This window comes from Spermophilus citellus, assembly GCF_964194105.1.
Source record: "Spermophilus citellus genome assembly, chromosome: 17".
NCBI lineage: Eukaryota > Metazoa > Chordata > Mammalia > Rodentia > Sciuridae > Spermophilus > Spermophilus citellus.
The window spans coordinates 48499776-48511875 of NC_138199.1; positions in this window are offsets into that span (position 1 = coordinate 48499776).

Here is a 12100-nt window from a genome sequence, read left to right on the forward strand (position 1 = left end):
CCCACCCCTTGCCAGTCCAAAAAAAAAAAAAAAAATGCTGGGGTCACAGCAGCAGTGCTGGAGAAAGAGGCAGAAAGGAAGAACTAGGTATTCACGGGGTGGGGGATGGGGTCACTGGGGAGCAATTTGGCATCAGTTCAACCACCCATCCTGTGTCCAGGGCTCTGGTGGTTTTTAAGAATGTCTGCAAATTCTTGACGATCTTCCCATTGAAAGAAGGCGTCTCTGTCCCCTTCCCTTCCAATCCGGACCTTAGCAACTCCCCTGTCATCCATAGAATGTAGTAGGAAGCGACACTGCCTGACTTCCAAGCCTGGATCATACAAGGCCAGGAAGCTCCCCTGTGGCTCTCTGGGGACAATGGCTCGAAGGCTCGGGTGGGGGCGGGGGCGGGCTATGTGAGAAGTCTGATTACCCTTGAGATTGCTCTACTGGAGAAGCCCTGCGCAGCACTTCGGTGGCAGGCCCAACTGATTCCAGCCAATAGCCAGCGTCCCCTGAAGCTATGCGCATGTGCTGTCTAGTGCATCCAGCCTTTGAGTGACAGCAGTCAGTGACAGACCCCAAGTGAGAACTGTTTGGCCGAGAATTTCCTAGATTCCAGATCCAGAAAACCACAAGTGAAATAAAATAGTACCTCCCAGCTGCTAAATGATGGAGTGATTTGTTATAAAGCCATAGTATCTGGAAAGGGGGTCACGCACTGCTCACAGAGGGGTACGGCAATGAATAAGCATGGTCTCTGCCCCCGATAAATGAATAGTTTAATGGAGAAGCCAGACCCAGAAACAGATAATTATAAAATAACGTGGTAAGCACAATGACGGAGTCACGCACAGGTAATATGGGAGCAGGGCTGAGAGTCTGTAATCTAGGCTGGGTGGAGTCTGAAACGTTTTCCTGGAGCAAGTGACTTGGAGCTGGCTTTGAATGGGGAGTAAAAGAGAGGCAGAGAAAGCATCCAGGCAGGAGTAAACCCCGAGGCGAGCGAGAACAGGCTCAAAGACAGCTGGAGGTGAGGCTGGAGGTAGCAGGGCCCCAGGTCCCAGGGGCTTCCAGGACAGGCCGAGAGCTTAGTCTGAGAGCAGTTGGGAGGCATCAAAGGTGGAAGTGGGAGATGGAGACTCCTGGAGACAGCAGGGGGAGGAGCAGGGAAGAGGAGAAGGCCAGGTGGATGGACCAGTGATTGGGAAGAAACTGAGAAGAGAGTGTGGGGATCCCAGAGCCAGTAGGATGGGAAAGCTGGGAAGGATGAGATGTGAGAAGCATTTGAAAAAAATGATCAGATCTGGGTGCCTGTCGTGGACAGCTTTGGGTCTTGCTATTTTTCTTGAGTGACAGCTGGCCGTGGCACCAGCAACTTAGAGAGCCTTGGATGAGACCTGGGTAAAAGAGGCTGATCAGTGTTTTGTAGCAGTGCGGCAGGTCCAGGTGGAGACAACCAGGAGGGGTAGGCCTCCTATGCTGGGGAGGAGGTGTGGCCATAGAAGGCACTCCTTCAGATGTGTGAATGAATAGGTGTAGGACACAGAGGTGGCGGTTGGTTTCATCAGGATAGATGACGCAGACTGAGGATGAGGAACAGGCCCTGGGGGCGGGCTCTTGCTGCTGAATTTGGCCTGGGAGGTGTAGGCGGGAGCCAAATATGATGACCAAGGACCTGGTGATTCTGTGTCCCAACAGGTAGGCCACAAAATAAAACAAAACAAAAACCACAAGGAGTCAGATCCAGGCCCAAGAAACATTAATCCAGTGGTTACTGTGTGCCTGACACTGTGCTTCAGGTATATTATTCAATTAAATCCTTAGGCCAACACATTCATTGATTCAAGAGGCATTTGTTCAACACCTACTATGTGCCAGGCACTGTATTAGATGAGATGCTGGGTATATGCTGGTAGATGAAACAGATACCACCCTGCCTGCCCCCATGGAGTTTAGGATTCAATGGGTTATTGCCATTTCACAGAAGTTCAGACATTAAGTAACATTATAGGGGAGGGTTTTGCTATCCAACTCCATGTCCATGATGCTTCAGAGCACCCCAGGATGGCAGGTGGCATAAAAAAAAAATGGCAGGGCTGAGGCTTGAGGGTAGAGGACAGCCTTGACCTAGGATCTTCAGGGAATCTGAGAAGCATTCAGTACCCTTGGGCTGGTCCAGATCCACCTTTCAAGGAATCCGGGCTCCCTGGGGACTTAAGCATATCTATTATCAAAAGCTGTGTCTTGTGCGAGGCACAACATGCCTATGATCCCAGTGACTTGGGAGGCTGAGATGGGATGATTGAAAGTTCAGCAATTTAGCAAAACCCTGTCTCAAAAGAAAAAATCAGAAGGGTTGGGGATGTGGCTCAGTTGTTAAGTGTCCCTAGGTTCAATCCCGGGTACCTTTAAAAAAAATAAAAGCAATCTGCGTTCAGTGCCCAGGAACTCCCTACCAAAACAAAGAGAAATGCATCTTGGGGTTGGGGTTGAGATGCGGGGCACGGGATGAATAGGACCTGGGGCACAACTTAAGTTTCTCCTCTTCATAAGGATAATAGTGATGGCCCCTGAGCATCTTTTACCCACAGGGCTCTGTGCTGAATGACTTGCAGTCTGCCGCTCTTTGAGTCATCCATCATAGCAATCCATTCCAAGTCCACTTTGCATGGGAGAACACAGAGGCTGGGCTGGTCACAGTCAGGAAACTGGCAAAGCCACAGGACTGGGTCCATGGGGCTCCAAGAGCTTGGGGTGCAGCTATTCCCCACAGCACCTCACATCAGAATTGGTATAGGAACCCGGGTGGGCCTGAGCCCCTGGGCGGGACTCAGGGCCCAGCTTTGGAGAACTGGGATGGCACAGGTTTTGGTTGAGCCAGGCACAAGTAATGACTCCTGGCCAGCCCCTGGCTAGGGGTGACCCAGCTCCAGCCAGCTGAACCTTGTGGTTCAGAAGCTTGTCAGAGAAACCAGAAAGCCTGGCTACTTAGTATGACATACTCTTGATTTAACTATTAACAAACTCACATATTTCCCCCCTACCATTAGCAAACCATTTCCTTAGCTTCAAAGGCATAGGTGTGAAAATGAGGCCCCAATTTTAAGAATTCTCCCAGGGAACTTCAGAAATCCCCAGGCCCCGGCTGCACACAATTAAATCAGAATCCCAGAGGTAGGAACCAGGTATCCACCTTTTAAAGAAAGCTCCTTGGGTAATCCCAAAGCTCACCAGTGGCATCAGCGTGTCTCTCGGGGTAGCTTGTTTGAAATGCAAATTCTCAAACCCCACCCTAGACCTGCTGAATCAGAATCTCCAGGGCGGGGCCAGCACTGGGTGCTTTAACAAGCCCTGCAGGGGTTCTGAGGCACAGTAAAATTGAAGGCACACCTTCTTAGACAGGAGGTGTGAGGCCCAGGCGGGCGGTGCCAGCCAGGAACTGCAGACACTGAGTTTTTGTTTTGTTCTGTTTTGTTTTCAGTCCTGGAGATTGAACCCAGGGGCACTCTACCCCTGAGTTACATCCCCAGCCTCTTTGATTTTTTTTTCTTACTTTTTTTAATGTTTTCCCCCAGTACCATGAATTGAACCCAGGGACACTCTACCACCGAACTACGATCTCAGTCCTTTTTATTTTTTATTTTGAGACAGGGTCTCACTGAGGCTGGACTCAAATTGGCAATCCTCCTGCCTCAATCCCAAATTGCTGGGATTACAGACACACACCACTGTACTCAGCAAGACAGTCAATTTAAAGACACTTTTTGCCAGGTATGGTGGCACACACCAGTAATCCCAGCAGTTTAGGAGGCTGAGGTAGGAGGATCACAAGTTCAAAACCAGCCTCAGCAATTTAGCTCTAAGCAACCTGGTGAGACCCTGTCTGAAAACAAAAATAAAAAGGGCTGGGGATGTGGCTCTGTAGTTAAGCATTTCTTGGGTTCAATCCTTGATGCCATAAATAAATAAATAAATAAATAAATAAATAAATAAATAAATAAACAAACAAACAAACAAACTTACTTTTTGAAAAAAGATAAAAATTTAAAAATCTTATTCTGATATAATAAATACCAAGGGTCAGAGAACACTATAATGTGCTATTCCCCCCCTTCTTTAGTTGTAAACCTTCCTCCCTTAAAGTCTGAGTTGTGAAACTATTTTCTTGAGACAAGGCCTCACTATGTTGCCCAGGTTGGCCTTGAACTCCTGGCCTCAGTCTCCCAACTGCTAGGACTACAGGCACAAACCATTATCCTCTCCTTCTTAATCTGGAGCCAGAGGCCCTCCCTAGACCTTCATATTTATAACCCAAAGATGGCACATAGTAGGTGCTTACTAAACATCAGTTTCTTTCCTTCTCATTTCCCCTTAGAATGTCTAGAGCAGTGGCTTACATACATCCTACTGCTGCTTTGATTAATTAAAGTTAGCAGCAGAGCCCAGCTGTCCTTTGTGAGAATGGCCAGCTGGTCAGGGATTATGAATTACTGAGTCTCATCCAGTTGGGGCTGGTTGTCCTTAGTTAAAAACCTTACAGATGCCCAGAGATATAAAGGGAAGTGAATGAATTAGGAGGCAAACTACATTGATGATTTCATTGTATCTCTGCAAAATGATTTTTTTCCTTGACTCCATTGATTTTCCAAGAGGCTTCTAATTTTAGTGGGAAAAAAAAATGCAGACACCTTAAGTGTATACACCAACTGAATGATGATTGTGTTTTGGAAATGTGACAAATGTGTATTTCTGAGGCAAGGAAATAGGATTTTCCTATGAACAAAGATTGGAAAGAAGAATGGGAAAATACAATATAGTGATGTTCACAGGTTATGGATTATCTCTTGGTTACTTTTAGGTTTTTGGTTTTTTGTTTTTTTGGTACCAGGGATTGAATTCAGGGGCACTCAACCACTGAGCCCCATCCCCAGCCCTATTTTGTATTTTATTTAGAGACAGGGTCTGAGTTGCTTAGCGCCTTGCTGTTGCTGAGGCTGGCTTTGAACTTGTGATTCCCCTGTTTTAGCCTCCTGCTGAGCCTCTGGGATTACAGGCAGTCGCCACTGCACCGGCCTTTTAGGGGTTCTTGGCACAGGTACCAATGTAGAATTTATGTAATGATTTTTTAAAAATAATAATTCTGATTGGGCACAGTAATCCCAGTGGTTCCATAGGCTAAAACAGGGGATTGCAAGTTTGAGGCCAGCTTCAGCAATTTAGCAAGGCCCTAAGCAATTTAGTGAGACTGTGTTTCAAAATAAAAAAATAAAAAGGGTTGGGGATGTGGCTTCTTGGTAGAGTGCCCCAGGGTTCAATCCCCAGTACAAAAAAAAAAAAAAAAAAAGTTACAAAGGGAAAGAAATCCTACCAGCCACACTAGCTACAAAGCCTCTTACGGGAGAATAATCACAAAATGTGGCTATAAAGTGTCACAGGATATCTGCTATAAAGTGGTCCTAGTTCCCAGGGTAGAATTTAGTCTCTGTGTGACCTCTGGGAAGACCCTGGGGAGCCTCAGTCTTTGCCCATGAAAAATGGAAACCCTGATCCTCTCTCTACCTGGCCTGGTTCCTGTTTGGTTAGAGAATCAAACCCAGGGATTATGGGAGAGAAGAGCAGGTGAAGACCCTAATCTGCTTAGCCCAGGAGGGTGTTTCTGAGACTCCTCCCCTGCACCCAGTCTCAGGTCCACAGCCTTGTAGCAGATCCTGGGAGTGTGGGTGGGCAATGCAGGGTACAGCTGGCACCTTTGCTTCCAGAGGGGCCCCCTCCTATCTGCTTCAAAGGCTTAGATCGCTGCCACGATCCCAGATCCACTGGTGCCTGGGAAAGCCTTCTGGGGACAGACCCAGCTGGTCCTCACAGCACATATGAATGACTGGCACCACCCAAGGCCAGATGAAGCCTGAAGTACCCATGACCAGGATCTCTCTTTCTTTGAAGGAAACCATCCCACAGAAAGGCCCGAATAAAAGCACCAAGGCATTCTTTTAGCAAGTTCAACACTAAAATTTAGAACAGAGAATGTGGCCCGCAGATGGACCCCTCTCTTGGCCTTCACAGGGCCTTGTTAAATGTTTGAATTTCCCACAAGGCCATAATCCTTTTCGTTCCTGTGGTTACTGCTTGGGCTGGGGCAGGACTGGACGTGGCAGTTTCAAAGGGGCTCCTGAGGGCCAGCGCACCAGGAGAAATCCCAGGAGCCAGCTGTCAGGAGAGCCCTGGGCTCTGGCTGCAGCCTGTGCTGGGCTTCTGAGGACCAAGTGGGGCTTCTTGCCCGGATTGTCTACACTAGGAGCTTACAACCCCTGCAGTCGGTGTGGGGAGGATCCCTCCCAGTAAGGGACGACAGCTTGTGCATTCATAGGGCACTCAGCGATGTTGACTGGATCCCTCCTCTGGGCCAGGTGACATCCCCTAGGGGCCTGAGGACCAGTTATCTCATTTAATGCAAGAGGTATTATTGTCCCCATTTACAGATGACTAAACTAAGCCTTGGCCAGGGACAATCACATGGGTGCTCCTCCCTTCCAGAAACCTGCACCCCTCCTCTTCCTCTCTGCTTCCTGGGGAGGTGGCCAGAGGAGAGGGAATAAGGCATGGGGGGGGGGTTCCCTTTCCTTTCCCTCAGGCCACTGGTTGTTCTGGACTTTCTGATTGGGGTCAGAGTCTTCTGGGGTCCCCTGGACCGGGCTGTTGGCTCTGGCAGCCTCACCCGGCCTGCCCAGGTGGACCTGGGGAACTTATGGACTGGTCTGGTCTGGGTGTGCCCCTGCTGGGAGGGGGGAAGGGAGGCAGCAGCTGACCTCGGCCCCATTCTCCAGATCCAGATCCAGGCTGGAAGTGGACATGATTTCTCCAGAGGCCGTCACAGACACTCGGGCTTCCTGGGGGCCCCTCGGCTCACCAAAATGGCAACTCACAGCACAGGAAGTTTGGAAAGCAGGGCGAGGATATTTAAGTCACTCACAGTGCCACCTGCTAGAAAATGGCCATTGTCGTACTGAAGGCCTGCTTCCCCTTCATCCCCAAGTTAAGCCGGACCTACTGGGTCGTACTCTCCTACGGGCGCAGAGGTCACGGTTATGTAATTTTTAATTTCTTTCCCATCATTTTTATCATTGTTGGCTCATCTGGGACCTTTTTATTTACTTGTTTGTTTGTTTTTAATCCTTTCTAGTTTATAGCACAAACTTCAGGAAATAGTTGCTCAATGAAAGAATAGCAGGAAGAGACGGGTAATGGCGTGAGCCAGATGCTGGTCAGCTGTAGGCGGGACCAGCATGGGCTGCGAAGCCCCATCACCATTCACCCCGCAATCATTCCTGGTATCCCTGGCGTGAGTTCAGCCCTCATCCCACGTCACTGGTGTTTGTTGACCTTCAATAAAGGACATGCAGGTGGCGAGGGCGGAGCTGGGGTGCGGGGCTGTCTGCCTCCCCTGGAATAAACAGGCAGGACGGATCCCAGGTCTGCAGTGCAGGTCCCCCCACCCCCACCCCGGAGCCCTCTGAGAGGGCCAGGAAAGAGTGCGACAGCCCTGGAGGAAGCAGGCTTCAGAGAAAGCAGGAGGGTGGGGTTGGACCCAGGAAGGCTGACACCGGGAAGCACCCCAGACTCCGCCACCCACCAGCAAAGGTCACAGAGTTTCTCTTCCAAGAAGGGGGTGGGGGCATCTCTGTGGACTGGGCCAGGGGTCACCTACCTTAAGGTAGGGGGAGGGGCTAGGGACTTCAGAAATCTTTTAAGTGAGCAAGGACTCCCAGGGCAGCCTGCAGGACAGAGGACCTGAGACTGAGACCAGGGCAGATGTTGGAGACACGGGCGAGGGCACAGGTTCTCCCTGCCAGGCTGTGTAGGCTGTTGGAGCCTCTGCAAGCAGCTAGGTGGGAGGGGCACTGCTCAGTGGGCCAGAGAGCAACACACTGGCCTTCTAACCTCCTCCCTGGCCCATGACTGGGAAACAGAGAAGAAAGTCCAGGTTTCGTGATTCTCTGTTGGTTGGCTCAATTGTTGCGTTTCAGACTGGTGGGGGGCTTTGGACAGAGCTGACCCAGGCTACAAAGGTCCTTTGCAAGCCAGCAGGAGGAGGATGCTACCCCACCAGGCTGCAGGTTGCCGACCTAGACTGAGGAGGCCGCAGTGGGGGGCCTTGGACACCTGGGTTTGAATCCAGGCTCTGCCATGTCCACGTTGGGGACTCTGAGGACAGCAGGAGATTTAGCCTCTTTGAGTTACAGGATTTTCTACTGTGAAATGAGGATTTAAACAAACAAAAACAAAAAGAAAGAAAGAAAGAAAGAAAGAAAGAAAGGAAGGAAGGAAGGAAGGAAGGAAGGAAGGAAGGAAGGAAGGAAGGAAGGAAGGAAGGGAGGGAGAGAGAGAGAAAACCTCACTAGTTCTTCTGACCCCTTCTCCCACTCAGGGTTGCCATGAGGATTCTACAAGATGTAATAGGCAAAAGGGCCTGACGTGTATATAGGTACTCAATAAATGTCATTCTCTCCAAATTCTCAGAATTGATGGCCCACTCAAATTGCCCCGGGATGCATTTAACCCAGCCGCTCCCTGGCTCCCTGCCAAGCAGGTCTGCTTTTTCCACAGGTCCCAGGCCCAGGGGATTCAGGTGGCAGGACCCCAGGAGAGAACTAAGATGGTAAAAGGCTATCACCATGGTGTATGTGAGGGGACACTGAGTAGGGGTCTCCCCTGCCCTCACCGCCTTGGCCACCAGCCCCCAGGGACCCAGTGTGCAGTGCTTGCCTTGCCGAGAGTGTTGCCGGGATGCAGTGTGGGTTTTTGTCTGTCTTCCCCACCCTGTGCCAACCCGCCCAGCAGGCCCCACTGCCTTGGTAACGCATTGCAAAGTCCACACAAAGGGAAACTGCGCTGGGGAGGCTGGTCCTGCCCAAAGCCTGGGGAGGGTTTCCATGGCAACGCTGACATCACTGGGCTGGGTTGGCTGCAGAGTCAGGCCCTGAATGGAGGCGCCTGGGTGTTCACACTGCAGCTCCGGGGAGGAAGACAGGCGACCCAGGGCTCCGCTGGGGTGGGTGGGCCTGCCCTAGGTCCAAAACCCCAGCCCTGCCCCTAGACTGGCCAGGTGACTCGGAGCAAACCACAGGGCTTGTCCAAAACTCAGTGTCCTCATCTATAAAACAGAACTCACGCTCTACCTAGCAGTGAAGATTGAGCGTAATCATGGATGATATACAGGTCAGGGGTAAATTGTAAAGATCTCCTCCAGGTTGGTGACTTCAGGTGTTTCCCAGGGAAAAGCAGGGAACAGCTCATGATCTAAGGCGAGGGCCTGGGATTTGGGGAAGAAGGCACAGTGACCTGTGAAGTGCCCCTGCTCCCCACCAGACTGCACCTCTTCTTAGTAGGGAAGGGGGATGTTTGCTGAGGAAAGTCACTGAAAGCCGAGACCTTAGGGACCCACTGATAGCTCAGGGCTTTTCTGGTCTCTCATCCTTGGTTTGAAGATTGAGGATTCAAGGCCCAGGAAGCAGGTGTGAGTGGCCCAAGTCCTTCCCCTGTTTGCCGATGGAGCTGGGGTGTGAACAAGAGTCCCCTGCGCCCTGTGGGTGGGCCTGTGGGTGGAGCTGCCTGTGTCCTCCAGGCAGGGGGAGAAACGCTGGCTCTTCTCCGGGGAAATAAAGAGTCAGAAGCACAAGGCAAGGAGGGCGGGGCCTTTGAGGTCAGCGAAGCTGCAGGTTGGAGTCCAGCCACAGCTGTGCTCCCTGTGGGGCAGAAGGGAAGCCAGGCGGCAAGGGCCGAGGAAGGCCTTTGGGCTTCCTCTTCGCTGCCGCCCCCTTTGCAGGGACCGTGCGGTATGTTGAGAAGGATCCCTAGGCCACAGCCCTCCCCAGCTCTGGCTAGGAGCCCCCTTCTTCCCAGTCACACAGCTAAAGGTAATTCCAGGAGGCCTCAGGTGTCCACTCACACTCACCTCCAGTCCTCCCCCCACACCAACTCCTGTCCCCTATTAAGGTCTGGGACCTCAAATTCACCATCTCCAAGGGAATTGCCCCCCTTTCTATTGGACAGTCCAATTCTACCCAGAGCCTGTGTCCAGCCCTCCCTCTGGCCCAAGTGGCCTCCCTGGGCTACTGGAGTGGAAGGTCGCCATTATGACTCAGAATGCTCCTCCCTGTGTTAAGAAGGCTGTGTAGACCCTTCTGCAGTTTCTTCCTCCTCCCTGTGGGACTCACCCCGGTTCCCCTCCAGGGCCAGGGAGGGTGCCTCTGATTGGGAAGGGACAGCATGTGTGCCCTCAAAGCCATGATAGGGGCTGGGGATGTGGCTCAAGCGGTAGCGCGCTCGCCTGGCATGCGCGGGGCGTTGGGTTCGATCCTCAGCACCACATAAAAATAAAAAAATAAAGATGTTGTGTCCACCGAAAACTAAAAAAATAAATATTAAAAAAAATTCTCTCTCTCTCTCTTAAAAAAAAAAAGTCATAGTAGGGTCACCAGGAAGAGAAGAGAGTCTCGGTCCCTTTGCTAGGCAGGGAGGAGCTCACTGGCACACATGTCCCAGTCGGCCCTGGTTCCTATGCCTTTGCCCCTGTTGGCCGTGAACTTGACTTGTGCTCACCCTGCTGTGGCCTCCTGCTCAACGGCACTGGGATGCGCCATTGTTTGGCTTCAAACCGGTTCTGTATGGGTGGCTCCTGTCCAGGGTCCTGGGGGTGGCAGAGTCACCCATCAGATGCCCTGGAGGAAGCAGGCATCTGGGGTAGGAGGACTAGCAGGAGCAGGCGGAAGGAATGTCCCTTCTGATACAGAGGTCCAAGGACCCCAACTACATCTCCTGAAAGGATGGTGGCCAGCCTTGGGCCCCCTGGGGGAAGGGACACACCCTTTCCCTTTGCCTCAGAGACAGAAGAATTGGGTCAAAGGTTGAAAGCACCTGGCAGGAGGATCCCTCCCTGCTTATTAGGTAATGGCTGCATCCTTCCGCCTTCACCCCTCAGGAAGGGGGTCCCAGGTAGCTAAGGCCAGGTGTCCCTCCCCTGAGCACAGCCGGAAAGAGCCCAGGTCACTTGGGCCACCTGCTTTGTCCTTAGTGATGGCCAGACCTGGCTAAATGATGACCTTTGCTGACCCAGGCCTTTCAGACTCCAGGGGGCAGGGAGACAAGGGGAGGGGTACTTGCGATTGAATCCAGGGGTGCTCCATCTCTGAGCTACACCCCTAGTCCTTTTTATGTTGAGTCAGGGTTTCACTAAGTTGCCCAGGCTGGCCTCAAGCTTGTGATCCTCCTGCCTCAGCCTCCTAAATTGCTGGGCTTGCAGGCGTGTGCCACCACGCCCAGCTCTGAAAACCAAGTCAGCCCGCAGTGTGGGGAGAGCCCCAGCTGCCCTGGACTCGCCATTTCTGTGGCCCTGGCTTCTGCCTCCCACTGACTTCTGTAGAGTCCTCCGTGTGGGGCTTCCCACCCCAACAGGGTGTCAAGTGTCCTGATGAACCAGTGCGAGGGAGGGAGCCAGTCAAGACCCTGAGGACACCATGTCCCCTGCCTGGAGGAACCCTGGGGTCTCCCGCTGTTCTGAGGCTGAAGTAGCCCGACATGGGGGTCAGGGCTGTTGAGCACCTACTGTGTGCCAGGACTGAAGCTGTTTCACACACATTATGTCATTGTCCCTTCACAAGACCTGCTGTGGAAGGTAGTATCCTTTTTAGGGTACCAAGAAGGACAGTGAGTCACAGCTGGGACTCTACAGGCCCAGGGGTGACCCAGGCCAGTCTGATGGGCCTTCTCTCACCTGGCCTGTCACCTCTGACCAGGAGTATTACCCACACAGCGCTCACTACCCTGTCTGGGAGGGGGCGGAGGAGTGCCTCCCCACCCCCCCAGGTCTCCACACAAAGGCTGGAGAGAAACTCCTCTGCCCACCCGGGATTGTGAGGTGGGTGGGGCCTTTCTCCCTTCATCTCACCAGAATGTTGCACCGAGCAAGTCTGGGCAGCTGGGTACATGGCAATGGTGGGGCCCGCTAGAGAATGGGCTGCACTGGCAACCGAGCGGGGCCAGCACCAGCATGCTTGGATGCGCAGCAGTCAGGGCCCAGACAGGCCAAACCAGCCCGAAATGGAGTAAAGAGAGGCCT